Below are 15,119 nucleotides of genomic sequence, written 5' to 3'. Positions count from 1 at the left end.
AACCTCCTCATCCTGTGCAAGAGGAGCACACTGAGACACACTGAGACCCTGTGAGTGCTACAGCCACCTCAGGGCTGGTAACCTGCTTACAACATAAGACAGGAAAAAGGCTTGCCCCACCCCTTTCTCTCTGGTTGCTTTTCCTGTCTTCTGCCACCATGAATGGTTGCCCTTGTGCCACACCACCCTGCCTTGGAGCCAGCTGATGATGGACTGAAACCTCTGCAGACTGGGAGCTAAGTAAACCTTTTCTTCTTTCATTTTGGATGTTGGGTATTTTATTTCAGCAATGACAAAAAAAAGTAACTAAGAAGAAGCCACTCAGTCACGGAGGCATCTCCCTCACCTGTGGGATTAGAAGAGGTTCCACGTGGCCACTGCTCAAGGCACTTCCCCTGCTGCTGTAGGAGAGTGCGGCAGAAACCCCTCATCTGATCCCGGAGACTGATGCCTTGAGCCTGCAGTTCTGAGCTTCTGCAACTGTGAGCAATACATCAGACTTCTACAAATTACCCAGTTTATGGTATTCTGCTACAGCAGTACAATAGATCCAGACAAGCAGAACAGCAGACTCTGAGTGGAGACATGGCCGGATGCACACCGGAGGGGCAGGAACCACACACCTGATGGTTTTCCACCTGTGGTGGCTGCTTATGCCTCAGGCTGCCCTTTGGAGAGACCACTGCTAATCCAGTCCAGCTCTTAGGCTCATGCTATGTCTACCCATCTTCAGCTGGAAGTGTTTTTAAATGTTCAGGGGTTGACATCCGATGTTAATCAAAACAGCAGAACAAGCGAGAGATGATTTAGGGTTATAATTTGTAGGATTGCTGTTTGAATCTTTGGACAAAAGATAAACTCTGATTTTCATTTCTACCAATCTCCTTAAAGGTTTAATCTTTCCTTTTGCCACAGATGAGAATGAATGATATAAACTAAATTGGTTAGCAAAATTCAGTTAGAGGCTTATAAAGCTTTCCTATATGCCATGATACACTGACTTTTCAAAAACTGAGACGAGCTGCAGAGATGTAATATGGCCACAATGTTCTCACTTCACATCTATGAAAAACGCAAGAATTTATCTGCATCACTTGTGTAATTCCTGGCTTGGTGTTGGCCTGTTTGTACCTGGAATTGTGTTTGTTTTATTATGTGTTTTCCAGCATGGTGGTTGCTCCTGTGATTTAATGAAATTATGGGTTCAGTGAAACCATAAAAGGAAGGAATCAATCTAGAAATCTAAGAAATATAATCAGGAATTTCTACCTTCATTGTGTTTAACACAACTTTAAACTAAAAGGAGATCCTGTCTCTCTCAGAGGGCAGCTTCTCCTCCACAAAAACATCTGAGAGGATGTTGGGAAGCAGATGGGGGCCGCACTTCTTTTTGCCAAGTGTTTCCTGCAGAGGTCACCTGGGTGCACCTTTAACAGAGAAGCCAGAAGTTATAAAGCAATTTCTGGGTCTAGCAAGAAGATGTGCTTAGAAAATGGAACAAATTTCTCATTAAAAACGCTAGGAGTACAGGACAAAATGTAGTATTTTTCCTTAAGATACGCAGCTGAGCTTGCAGAGAGCAAGATAAATGCCCAGGTGTCACAGACAGAGCCAGGCCCGGAGATCCCGGCACTCAGGAGGATGGTGCATTTCATGGCTGCCCTGCAGCTGGGGAGGACTTGGAGCTGAGGATGGAACACAGATTGCCTAAAGATGTGGGGCCCTTGAAGGGCTGCTCCTCATATCGAGTGAAACATGCAACAGAAAACTAATCTAGCACTCTGGTCAGCTTCTACCTCGGCTCTGGGTTCAAAAACTTCTTTAGAAATGCAAACTAATGACTGCATCTTAAAGATGTTAGGTCCCAAATTTACCTTGCTACAAGTGTAGGAGCTCTTGAACTCAGAGAGTAATGTAGGAATTGTTTCCATGTTGACAGTGGGAGCAGAAACAAGGATAAAGCTGCTCTGCATTACCAGAATGCACAGACCACCTCTTCCCAGAGAAGAGAAACCACACTGAAGTGCAGTGATATTTGTTAAATCACACGTAAGAAAGGATGCACCACAGTGAGTAAAGGCCAACAGACACGAGGTGACCAGCAGGATTAAATGTTCAAAACTTCTCAAAAAGAAACTACAATTCCCCCATGTACATATCTATAACAAGATATAAAAATAAGTCTGCATAGATATCGAAAAAACAACATACATTTAGAAAAGAGCTAAACAGCATTTTAGAAAAATATCAGTGAAGGAAAAGATGGAGTGAACAGAATCAGTAATATTTTATTTATAACAGTTAAGACAAAATTAGTGAAATGAAAGATTTAAGGGAATTTAATAGAATGTGTACCAAAGGCATACAAAGATAAAAACAGGAAAGCAGGATAAAGAGACAGAAGCCTAGATGGAGAAATTCCAGCAAATGTGTAACGGAAATTCCATGACAAAGAAAAGACAGTAGCAGAAAGATGATCATCAAAATGACAGCACTGAGGAACACTCCAGAATTTAAAGCAATAACCCTCAGATTCAAGGAGCTGTGAAGACAATTCTGCACCACACACCTGAGCGCATCAGATTGAAACTGAAGGATCCCAGAGACAAAAGAAAATCTTATCCAAAGACATGCTTTTCAAGAATAAAAATAAAAATTAAATGAGAATAAAATATTGAAAGTGCTACAGAACATGAACAGTCTATAATTCTATGACTAGATAAAATACTATTCAAGAATAAAATTTTAAAAGATTTGATCACTGATATTCCTCGTTGTAAAAGCTTTAAAGAATCCTCTTAAAAGAAACTGATGGAAATATAATTAATTCTAATCATGTATTGATGTTATAAAACATCCAACAACTAATTTTGAAGGTAAAATAAGAGAAGGGTGATAAAAGTTAAAACTTTGTATGAACTGCCTTGTATTTTCTGAAGGTAGAACGAAATGTTAAGTTCATATAGATAAAACAAAAGTACTTTAGAAAAAATTATGAGTTTTCCACTAAAAGCGCAGAAAGTATAGAACTCAGTGTAAGACTTCTAAATCTCTTTAAAGAAAACAAGTGAGTAAATGAAACCTAGCCAATTAAGAGACTACAGGAAAAAGGGAAATAAACAGCAAAAACAAAGCAAGAGAATAAAAATCAATAAGCTAACAGAGCCATTTCCAAAAAACCTATCATAATAAATGTAAATAGTATAAACTTACTAGTTAAAAAACAATGACTCTCATGCTGCATTTTAAAAAATTAAATTAAAATATAGCCAAATGTACTATCAAGATGTACCTACAAATACTGTCACAGAAATATTAAATATATGAAGATAAAATAAGACATATCAGTCAGAGACCAAATCATAATGTGGTTAATATTCACTGCAGCAGCATGGGCTGTGGTTAAAGACCACAGCCAGGTTGGGACCTCAGCGCTTCTCACCCTCCAGTTAATTAGTTTTTCTGTGCCCTGTTTGCTGTGTAACATGCAAATGATGATGGCACCTGTCTCATATAACAGAGTTCTTTCATATGACTGTGCCTAGCAAATAGTATAGCTGTAAGTATAACTAGTGTTACTGCATTAAAAAAGAGACTTCAAGGTAAAACGAAGCATTAGAATACAGGTAATTATTAGAAAACAATAAAAAGAACACTTTACTGTGAAATAAAACAATTCTGTGTTTATGAGGACCAATAATATATCTTTCAAAATATATGAAGCAAAACCTCATAAGTTTAGACGTCAAACTGACAGTCACATTAGAGATTTTAAAACACCTCTCTCAGAAAATGGTGGCTCAAGCAAAGGAAAATATTATGCTTTTAGTAAAATATTAGAACAACATCATTAACTCTCTTTATTGATCATGCAGAGAATCCTAGACACAACAGTAAAAAAGTAGAAGTCTTTTTGAAAAGCAAAGTATTTCACAGTAAGATTCTAAAGGAACAATAGTATTTCTTTCAAAGTAAAAGCTGGTCATACATTAGGACACAAAAATACTTCAAACAAAACAAAACAAAACATTTACATTCTCTAGAGAATTTTTTTTAAAAAAGCAATAAAATGCCCAAAATATCTCCCTAAACACATGGATATTTAAACACATAGGTCAAAAAAATCACAGTAGAAATTAGAATATAATTAACATAATGAGAGCATGTGAGGTACAGTTAAACTGTCTCTAGAGAAAGATTGCTACTGATACATATGAGTATTGGAATAAAAGTTTGAAAATCAGTGGGGTAAGTATCCCACTTTAGAACCAGGAAAAATCTGGCACAGTAAGAACAAACAAAATTTTAAAAATATTGTAAGATAAAACAGTGAGGTCAAGAATAAAGAAATATTATGATTATCAAAACCTATGCTGAATTCTCTGAAACGACAAATGGAATCGGAAAATCACTGGAAGAAGGATGTGGACAGGCAGGGAACCACATCCTTTCACAGGCAGGGAAGAAGACGCAAGTAACAACCGGCGACATTTGAAGACAGTTTGCTACGTCTCAGACAGGACTGTATGCCATAGATGAGCAAAAGTCACTTAATCTTCACACAAACCTGAACCTGGAACTAGAAGGATGGCCGTTTATGGCAGTTCATGCCAGCACCAGTCACTTCATGCATCAGTGGACCTGAACTGCGTAGACTAAGCTCAGCGCACGTGTGTAAGCACCACCTGGGGCTGCCCTTCACGGAATTAAGGGTGAACACAGCGACGGAGCCACAGGCTTGATAGGTAGCAACAGCAGAGTGGTGGGAAGATACAAGCCAGTTCTCTCATACGCTGCCAGGTGTCCAAAGAACCACTTCGAAGAGCAACTTTGCAGCACAGCTGAGGTCAAAGTAAGCAAAGGATGGCCCTCCACGCCCACTTTGGTATCTACCCCAAATAACATATGGGCCACAGATGGTGAGACTTATGAAGCACTTTTTTGTTTGTTTTTGGTACTGGGAATTAACTCACGACCTTACCCTTGCCAGGCAGGAACTATGCCACTGAGCCATATCCCCAGCCCCATGAAGCACTTTTCGTAGACAATGAATACACCAGAGAAATTCATAAACTTAGGTTTGCTCCCATAAGGAATATGGTACAGCACTAATACAAACTAACCTATTTACACAACATTTAAGGATGAACTTCAAAAATGTAAGAATGCCGAGACAAACCAAGTTGGAAAGGGATCTCCCATATCATAGATGCAACTTGAAAAAAAATAGATGGCGTGGGAATGTATACGTTAGAGAGAAAGTACAAAAGCTTACATAGAACTGAAATATACTAGGTTTAATGATGGTGTCTGTGACGGTAACCTGAAACAGGCTATTTTGCCCTGCCTTGATGTCCAAGGAAGCCTAGCCACAGACCCACACTGCTGCACACAAGCACATTAGCCACACGCCCACTGACCAGGCCCAGACCCTGCTTCCTCCTGAGTACAGGTGTGGTTCCCTGCCTGTCCACACAGCATGCACACAAGCTCATCGCCTCCTTCTGTGGTAGCAGGGTCTCTCCCATCCAGTGGAGCAGGGCCTGCTCTGCTCCTGAGCTCAGCTGTGTTGCCTGCAGAACTCACGTCAGCCAGGCTGCATGCAAGAGATCAGCTCATCACTGCCAGCCTTAGTCCCATTCCAAATGTCCTGGGTTCAGCCACCCCTGCAACCTGGGGTAGGCTCTCCCAGCAGAGAAAGAGTGTCCACCACCAAGAGAGGTAGGTGACATGTGAACCACAACAGTCTTTTCTTAAAAACAAAAAAGCGTTAATTTAATTTCATCCCAGTTCAGTAGTGTGTTAGATCACTTTCTGAACTTAATTTTTGAAATGTGCATCGCACATTTCATTGAAAAGTGCATTGCAAAACTAGGAAAACGATTTGCCATTTACCAAGTTTGACTGAGACCTGTCAAAAGTGGGTTATTGGAAAACAGTGCATAAGTAAGACTCTAAAGGTGGCAGTTCTGGGGAGAACGGACAACACATTTTTTCTATTGTTTATGGACTTCTGGGGGTTTGCCTCCTTTTTTATAGGGAGAGGCTCTGTGTTAGGGGGAACACTAATAATTATTTCCTTTAAGTTAATTAGCTAAGAATTCCACTCAGAATGGAAATCCATTTGCATGGCCAAATATTAAAATATACTATGAGTTTCTCTAACTTGAAGGGGAAGAAGCTGACAGAGACGCAGGCCAAGTCCAGCCTGTGGGAAGGACGCGCCCAGGAGGGGATGTGGTTGACGCCATCATTGGGTCAACTGGCTTACTGGCTGCGGATTACTGGAATGATCGTGAATCAACTGATGAAACATGAATTTGACCCTTACTACTTGCCATATTCAAAAGCTGAAGTGGAAACAAGCAAACGCTCCTCTAGATTCAGGGAATGAGAGGTTTGGAAAGCAGTTTCCATACAGAGCCCGAAGCTGACATAAGTAAGTGATTGACCCAGTGGGATAAATGAAAATGACTGACTTACCATGCCAAAAAACACAATAAAACTTGGGAAAGACAAAAACCAAACTTTTTTATAGCGGGGATTAAACTTATAGCCTCACACTGCTCTGCTTCCCCAGCTAACTCGCTTGCTCGCTCTCTCTCTCTCTCTCTCTCTCTCTCTCTCTCTCTCTCTCGCTCTTGCTCTCATCGCTTTCTTCCTTCCTTTTCTATTTAATTTTAAGATATAGTCTTGTGAAGTCACTAAGTTGCTCTGGTTGGGTTTGAACTTGTGATTCTCCTTTCCCAGCCTCCAGGGTTCTGGGATTTACAGGCATGCACTACCATGTCCAGCTCAGGAAACAAACTTCTTACATCTTACTGAAAGCTCTTAAAAATTGAGAATGAACAACTCAAAAGAAAAATCATCAGTTTATAAAGTATAGCAAAGAAACTGTGCATATAATAAAAAACTGCAATTTGTTTGATTATTTTATCATTTATAAATCTAAAAGGAAACAAAAAGTATTTTTTTCCAAAGTGGAAAATACCAGACACCATGAGGTTTTTACTTACTGCTATTGTCTGGCTAAATAGTCCCCAAAAGCACAGGTATGGAAGCTTGCTCATCAGCCCACAGCACCACAGGGGCTGGTGGACCCCTCAGTGCTGGGTCCTAGGGGACGCCCAAGAAGGGACATGGGACCCAGACTCTCTGCTCGTTCTGTGTGCTTCTCGGCCACCGTGCAGTGAACAACCCTCCTCTCCCACACACTCCCACCGTGATAAGCTGCCACAGGCCCGGAGCCACAGGACCAGTGACCCTGGGCTGGAAGTCCCACACACAGGAGCCAAAATCTTTGCCCTTAATTAGGTGACTCTTGCAGGCATTCAGTCGTGTACTGCAAAGCTGCTAACATACCTATTGTTAAAACATGCAGGTATGTTATATAACATACCTGTGTGTCATCACCAACACACAGCATACTGGTCCCAGCCTTAGAACTCACATCACTGCTACTGGAAAACATGCCAGCTTCTATCACTCTTAGGGCAACTAAGGCAAGTGGGCATTTCCATATATTGCTGAAAAAGTATAAATTTGTATAGCTATTGTATGAAATACTCTGCAATAAAGCTCAAAAAATTATCCTTTAAATGAAAGAAATCTACACTTCAATTTATGCAAAGCAAATAACCAGCGATGTGTAAAAGTGCTACAAATACATTCTCCTCGAAGTTGCTTAAAAGAAGAAAAAAAAATCCAACAATAACCTCTGTATCCAACAACTGGCTGCATAAAATTGCAGCACTCACATAATGGATTGCTGTGCATCCTTAATAAATCACGCTGCCCAAATGTATTTATTGGCATACTTAATTTTCAATGATATTTAGTGGGAAAGTATGCTACTGAATGGTATAGAATAATACATAAAATTTTACCTATCAACTCCAATATACTAAAATGTTAGTAGTCGTCTCTAGGTATTTTCTTTTACTTCTGTTTTAGATCTATATTGCTCTAAATATGTGCTTTTCTAGCAAAAATAAAAAGGGAAGGATTTGCACGCAAATCCTGGCAGTGGGTACCTGGGGAAATAAATGATCATCTCTGATCTTTGGTTCCTTACCTATAAAAGGAAGCGCCTGACCCTCCTCCTGGGGTTAAATTAGAGAGCTGTTTACTCATTCAGAAATATTTATTTTGTAAGCTGAAATGTGGCACCATTCAAGGGGAAATACAGCCGGTCAAAGGAGAACAAGCAACGAAACAAACACTGTACCCTCACCAGCTTCCACTCCAGTGGGAGAGACAGACAATAAGCACAATTTAGAAGTCAAAGGTACAGCTGATTACATGGTGGAAAACGCCATGGACACCAGGAGGCAGTCAGAAAACACGGGGTAGGAAGTTAGTTTTAAACAGATGGCCAAAGGTCTGAGTCGGACTGTGGCTGAATGAATTTCCCAAAGAGGCAGCAGAGCAAGCCAAGCCCAGCAAGGCGAGGAGGGAGGAGAAAGGGGGAGGCAGAGGTCCCAGGCAGGGCACCTCGAGTGCCAAGGCTGGAGGTGGACGCTGACCCTGGCTGGCGGGCCAGGAGAGGGCCTCCCAGATCCAATGTGCAAAGGAAACGGTATTTATCAGCATATCACCTTTGATGCAGTACTTAGTTCCAAATGTTTATCTCTCAGAATGTCTTCAGAGCGGCTTCCTAATGCTCAGCTCTGCCCTCGTTTTATTTTAGAGGGAAACAACGGAGACATCTAAGCTAACCATGCCACAGCCAGCCGGCCTCTCACCTGACCTCCGGCCTGGGCTGGAGGACAGATGTCAAGACGGAAGGATACTCCCGGCTGGGGACTGCTGGGCCAGGATGGTCTCACTGCTCTGGGCACGCAGCCTCAGCGGCATGCCATTCCCTTAGGTTTTGGTTTAATTTATCTTAATTGTTTTCCCACATGTGATACATCTAAGTTCATAATCTAGATCTTTTGTATGTCTTCCTATAGGTGTTCTTATCTGTAAAAGGCACCTATAAAAGGGAGTAGAGTTTACCTGCTCTTAAAGAAACTACAGCAGTGTAGTTTCTATGCTTTGGAACTACAATGAACTTTAGCGCTGTTTCCTGACCTGCAGTCCGCCGAGAGTTCATTTTGGAAAGGGCACAGTTTCAGGATTCCCATAACAGAGACCAAACAGAAGGTCTGACAGGGTCTCCAGATCTTGGCTGTGCCTTGAGGTTGCAAAGCTCTATTGGCCCCCCACACGTAAGGGGCGAATCCCGGTAATTTAGAGATTGTCCCGCACTCGCTTCTCAAGGCCATGAATGTGGTGGTCTCAAGCAACATGGATTACAGTCGTGGCAGTCAGGATTCCCAAAAGAGTTCTAAAAACCATGGCACCCCAGGCTTTGTTCCCACTACAGCCTCTGGGGAGAATGGCTCGCCTCATACCATGTACCTCCCAGCTCCCAGAGGCCACCTGCATCCTCTGGCCTTGTCCCTTCCTCCATCTTCAAAGCCAGCGATCACAGCATCCTGACCTCTACTCTGACGGCTGTGTCTCCTGCTCTCACTCTGCTGCCTCCTCTTCCCCAGGCACAAGCTCTTGCAATACATTGGTCTTCCTGACCCTCAAGGAAGACAGGAAAGTGCATCCTCGTCACCTTCTGTTTGGACAGCAGCACAGCCAGGCCAAAGGCAAGCACCCTGTCTCTGTGTGGTGAAATGAGCCTCGTGGGTTAGAAGGCCCACCAACTACTAGTAAAGGATAATGGCAACTGGCGATAAGAATAAGGACTTTTGTTAGTGTCACCCTAAAATATGTACTAGAGTGCCTGGAACCTCATAAAGCAGAAGATGTGAAGGTCGCATGGTCGGCTGGGACCTTCTCCCACCCGGGAACTCATGGCTCCCCGATGTGGGCCTGCCTGGGCTTCATGGCTCCTGAGACAGAGAATGGCCACTGTTTCCCAGGGAGGCCGTGTCCACTCCCTGACAAGTTGCCCTTTCATCCTTCAGTCCTGGTCCCCTCTGTGTACATGCAAAACTGTACACCCACTCCACTCACCACCTAACCACGCCCACACCACTGCTACCTACCCCACCAGCAACAATCTAATCACCCATACCACGGACTGCCACCACTCCACTCACCACCTAACCACGCCCACACCACTGCTACCTATCCCACCAGCAACAATCTAATCACCCATACCACGGACTGCCACCACTCCACCCACCACCTAACCACGCCCACACCACTGCTACCCACCCACAAGCTACTCACAACCTTGCCCACTACCACCTATCCACGGCACTGCTTGCTCACACCAGTATCCACCCTGCACCAGTACTGCTACTCACAGCACTCACACTTACCCTCCTACACAAGGGACCACCCGAACCACTACCAGCCCACCCGCTCACCATCGATTCACATTCCATATCACCCTCACTATTCACATCACCCACAGCTTACACCACTGAGGAACCACGCATCCAACTGACCCCCCTCCCACACGGCTTAGGTACATCACTACTCACCCCATTCCACTGCCGCCTACCCACACCTCTGACAGTCCACTGCACTGCACGTCCTTACCAATACCACTCTCATACCACCTGCGCCACTCACTGCTTATCTGTAACACGCCACACAATTCCACGCTAACAGCTACCTCCACACATCACACACTCTGCCCACACCCACTCCCTACCCACATGCCGCTCACCCAGCCCCCCAGGACAGTCCCTCCCCTCAGCTCGGATGCCCCCGACAGCCTGGGCTCTAGCTCCACTGTCCTGGCCTAACCCTGCTTGTTCTTTCACTGTGGCCTGCTGGTCTTTCACCTTCCTTTTCCCAGGGGTTTTTCTCAGTTTTGTAGGTAAGCATGTAAGGTGCACTCTTAGTATCCTGCTTACATCTTTTGTTTTGGAGACCCTACTGTTACTGAAAGGCTTAATCTGGTCACCATACCTTCTGGGCCACCAGAGGTCCAGGCACACACAAAGCTAGGGGCGGGTAGAACCCCTCCTCTGGCCGTCCCTCAGGTCAGAGTGGGGCTTCTCACTGACTGAGATCATGGGAAATGCTAACAGTGCCACATAGTCCTGCTGCAGTCGGGGCCAGCACTTTAGGCTGGAATTGCATGACATGTGTCCACCCCAAAGGGGTAAGAAGAATCGGTCAGCACGTCACAGCCACACAGGACGCTGTCCTGGCGACACATCCCACGGATGGCCCTGGCTCTAATTCCCAGCCTGCAGTGCAGCATCTGCTTACTATCTGGCTTGCATGGGTGTTCCTCCCTGGTCAGTGCGTGTTTACCGGACCCCATCCTCCCTCTGAACTCTTACACTAGCACTCTATAGCCGGTCCATCAGGCTGTGCACCATCTTGTGTCTTCTCTCCGACTAGTCACAATGACAAGCACCTGCCTCACCGTGACGCTCACAACCTGTCCTCAACTCCCATGAATTCATGAGAGCTCAGCCACCACAGGCCTCTGGACAGTTTGGCTACCTGCACGAGCACTGGCCTCAATTCTGCATATGCAACATCGGCCAGCACAGGCTGGGATGTGCTTCAACAACAGCAGCCCCCAGATGTCAACAGCCTCTTCCTCATCTGCACTGCATGGTGGAGGGGATTTTCCAGGACCTCTTCCATGTCTACAGAGGAAGCAACCTCAGAAGCTCATGCCATGAGAAAGAGGAGAATGGCAGGCATCTGTGGACTCTCATGACTTCCCTCGCCCGATAGCTGTATGGCTGCACCTGGCTGCAGTGAGCAAGGAGACAGAGCCCTACTGTGTGCGGAAAGGAGAAGGAACTGAATCTTTATGTGGAGCTGGGAGCCAACATACAAATGAAACCGACTCTGCTTCAGGCAGTCTTTCCAGAGTCAACTCTCAATATGTCAAACATTCTCTTCCCATGCCAAATAGTACCCCAGCCAGTGGCACCAACCGAACTAACCAAAGGCCCATTCCACGGCCATCCATAACACAGTGGACCCCGGCCAGTGCTACTCAGTCAGAACACTCTCCCCTCTTTATTCCGGGTCCACGTGGCACCTACTCACTAAGCACCACTCACATGCAGCTCTCAAAGCCTCCAGGGGTCCTGGAGCTGCTGTTCCAGGAACGCTGTGCAGGAAAAACTCCACGACATAGTGGAACACACAGCCAGCGGACTGCAACCTTTTTTTGGAAGCACTTAGTACCGAACCTTGTTCCACAGAGTGACTCCCAAGCTGTGTCCTGTGTGGTCAGGCGTGCTTCACACATGAGGGAGGTGTGGAAAGGCTGCCAGGCCAGGTGTGATGGCACACATCTGTAATCCCAGCACTCAAGGGGCTGAGGCAGCAGGATTGTTTTCAGTTCGAGACCAGCCTGGGCTACAAAGTGAGTTCAAGACCAGCCTGAACTGCGCAGGGAGACATTGTTACAAAAGAAAGAAGAAAGGAAAAGGCTGCCAAGACTCCTTCATCAGCTCCACATCCTCAAAGCATACGTGAGATTTAACTTTAAGGGTTCTGATCTTCTAAAAGGCAGAGAAAAGGGAAAGAGGCATTGGACAACAGAGAGACATGCTCTTGTTTTACATACGTGAAAATAAATGTACAGGGAAGTTAGGGACTTGGCCAGGTCACACAGTGAGTGAGAAGCTTGCCTGAGGCAGCTGCCACCTGCTTCTCCCGCCCTGAACTCAGGAGTCCTTTTTCCTTTCCTCCTTGATTTACACCGAGTAGGCAGAGCAAGCTCCCCAAACACACACCTGAATATCCCTGGTGAGAGCTCATCCAGAGGCATCAGCGAGCTGTCCACAGAAGACCAGAGCTCTCCCCGCCTGGGGATGCACATGGCCTCGCTGGAGCCGCCGGGCCTCCCCTCCCTCTCCTGTCTTTGGATGGATCCTGCTCTGCAGCACGGCCATCACCATCGCGGCAGGCCGCCTTCCCCTTTACATCGGTCACCGGGGCTCCTGACTGAGAAACCCCCAGCTCAAGTCTCCACGCTGGAGACAGAAGAGGAGAGATATCCTCCCAGGCGCTGCGCGTTTCAGCCCGAATATCAGAGAGTTAACAATTACAGCAGCTTTCAGGGGCTGGAAAGGCACATTAATTTTGCTTGTAGCATTGGCCAGGGAGAGGAAAACACTACATACCTAAAATTCAAAAGGAACATAACGCTGACAAAGAAGCCTTTGTCTCTCTTCCATGTATTAAGTGCTTACAACACTGCCTCACTAAACTCATCAGAAATGCAAATGAACTGTTTGATCTATTCTTTTCCTGGCAACTGACATTTATTTTCACAGTCTCAGATCTGCACGAATCTCTCACATACACAATAAAAATCAGACTTTATTTACCAGACATTTGAGGCTTTCCCTCCGGGCTCCGATGAAATCTGTGAATGTGCTGTTTCTGCAGACGCGCCACTCTCTGGCACCCTACCCTCCTCCTGGGGGGGCACGAGCGATCCCATTCGAGGGGGTTGTACAACTCCAGCGTCCTACGCGCCTGCTTTACCCACTGCTCTGGTTTCCACAATCCCTGAAATTGTTCACAGACTCTGAGCCACTGGCCAGGAGCTCACCGGGGGCGCGCAGCCGCGGCAAGGCTGGCAGCTCCAAGCGAGGAGGCTGCGGGGACGCCGCGATCACACAGAGGGAAGGGTGGGCCGTGCATCGACGCTGGAAGGCTGGGTGCACGGCGAGGCTCGTACGGGGCCACAACTCCTCCCAGAAACTCTTCAGGCCACGCAGAAAATCGCGGCAGAGCCCAGCAGCCTAGCCCGATCGCAGACACAGGGCAGCCGCAGGGCCCCGCCGGCTCCGCGTTGCTCAGATCGCCGCATGCATGGGAGGAATGGGCGCAAAGTCTGTCCTCTCTCGCATACTGGGTTTCTGCTCTCCCCTGAGGACTTCGCCAAAAAACTACTTACTCGCCACTGAAAGGAAAACCTTCCCTACTGTGCAGACGGCCCTTTAGCACGGTGTCCCAGCAGAATGACACCAGCTTGAGTGCGATCGAGCGGCAAGGCAAGGGAACGCCGCGAAGGCTCCGGCGCCCTGCCGCGCGCACGGGGTCACTCTGGTGGCTCCGAGCACCGGGAACTCCAAGGCGGCGGGGACGAGCACGCGAGCCCGAGCACCCCCGGCCAGGCCCAACTCCCAGCGCCCGCGGGCGAAGTTGCAACCCTGGTCTTCCCGAAGAGCAGCTCCCGTCCGGGTCCGCGGCCAACTCGCGCGGGGGGGCACCGGCTTAGCTGCCGCTGGAGTCCATCCGGCTCTGCGCCGCACTTGGCGCCCCGGATGGATTCCAACCCAGGAAACTTGCCCCACACCGCGACGCTTCTCCGCCCCTGCACGCGCAGCCCGCTCCCATCTCCGCCGGGCGCCCGCAGACAGATCCCAGCGCCGCGCCCCCGCCCGGCTGGGGGCGCCACGGCCGCACCTGGCACCGCACGCGCGCGCGCACGTGGCTCGCGACCCGCCCCCGGCGTCCGAGTCACCTCCGCGGGTGCTGCGCCGCCGGGAGAGCGGAGGAAGAGGAAGGAGATCCGCGCAGCGCCGCTCCGTCCCCACCTGGTGCCGCCCACCGGCCTGCAGCCCCGGCGCGGCGGCCGCCGTGAGCGCCCGGCTCCTGGGGGCGGCCGGCGCGGGCGCGGGCGCGGTGCGCATGGCCTCGGTCCCGCGTCACGGGCCGGGAGCTGCCCCACCGCGCCGGCCGGGCGCACGGCGGAGACTGCGCGCTCCCGAGGGCGGGCCCGGCCGGGGCTCCTGGAGCGGGCCGAGTCCAACCGCGCGCCAGGGACTCCTGTCCGCGGCGAAGGTGACCGCCGCCTCAGTTGGCCCCAGCTGTGCAGCTCGCAGCCTGGTCCGAGGCAGTCATTGGGCTCAATGATTACCTTCTTGGTCGGTGCCAATCTCATAGGTACCCAGATGGGCACGTGACCCTCCCAGACACAACACGCACACACACAGGCACACACGCGTAGTCCCACAAGTCCACATGGACACATAGATTGGAACCGGAGAAGTCCGGACTGCGCACCCCCTGGCTGTTTCAGAATGAAAGCTGAACCCCATTGGGTCATGAGGCCGTAGGGCCCCTCCCCAGGTGGGGCCTGGTGGGTCCTGTCCTGCAAGCTGCGGCTGGCCTCA

The 15,119-nt window shown here is 47.8% G+C and overlaps 1 protein-coding gene across 2 annotated transcripts in view; it reads right to left on the bottom strand.

Moving 5' to 3' along the window:
- The window catches only part of Minar1 (membrane integral NOTCH2 associated receptor 1), a 32,194-nt gene extending 17,578 nt beyond the window's left edge, over window positions 1–14,616 (bottom strand). The window contains exon 1 of one of the 2 annotated variants that reach the window (XM_063249788.1): window positions 14,468–14,616. The gene's annotated coding sequence lies outside the window, so the exon portion shown is untranslated. Of the gene's footprint in view, window positions 1–13,322; window positions 14,424–14,467 lie in introns of those variants that run through there. The other variant, XM_003461464.5, reaches the window with a different exon arrangement.
- Between the last annotated feature and the right edge of the window lie 503 nt (window positions 14,617–15,119).

This window comes from Cavia porcellus, unplaced genomic scaffold (genome assembly GCF_034190915.1).
Source record: "Cavia porcellus strain 051 isolate PalLab524CR breed Dunkin Hartley unplaced genomic scaffold, mCavPor4.1 scaffold_6, whole genome shotgun sequence".
In the NCBI taxonomy this organism is placed as follows: Eukaryota; Metazoa; Chordata; class Mammalia; order Rodentia; family Caviidae; genus Cavia; species Cavia porcellus.
This window is presented reverse-complemented; position numbering and strand designations above follow the sequence as displayed.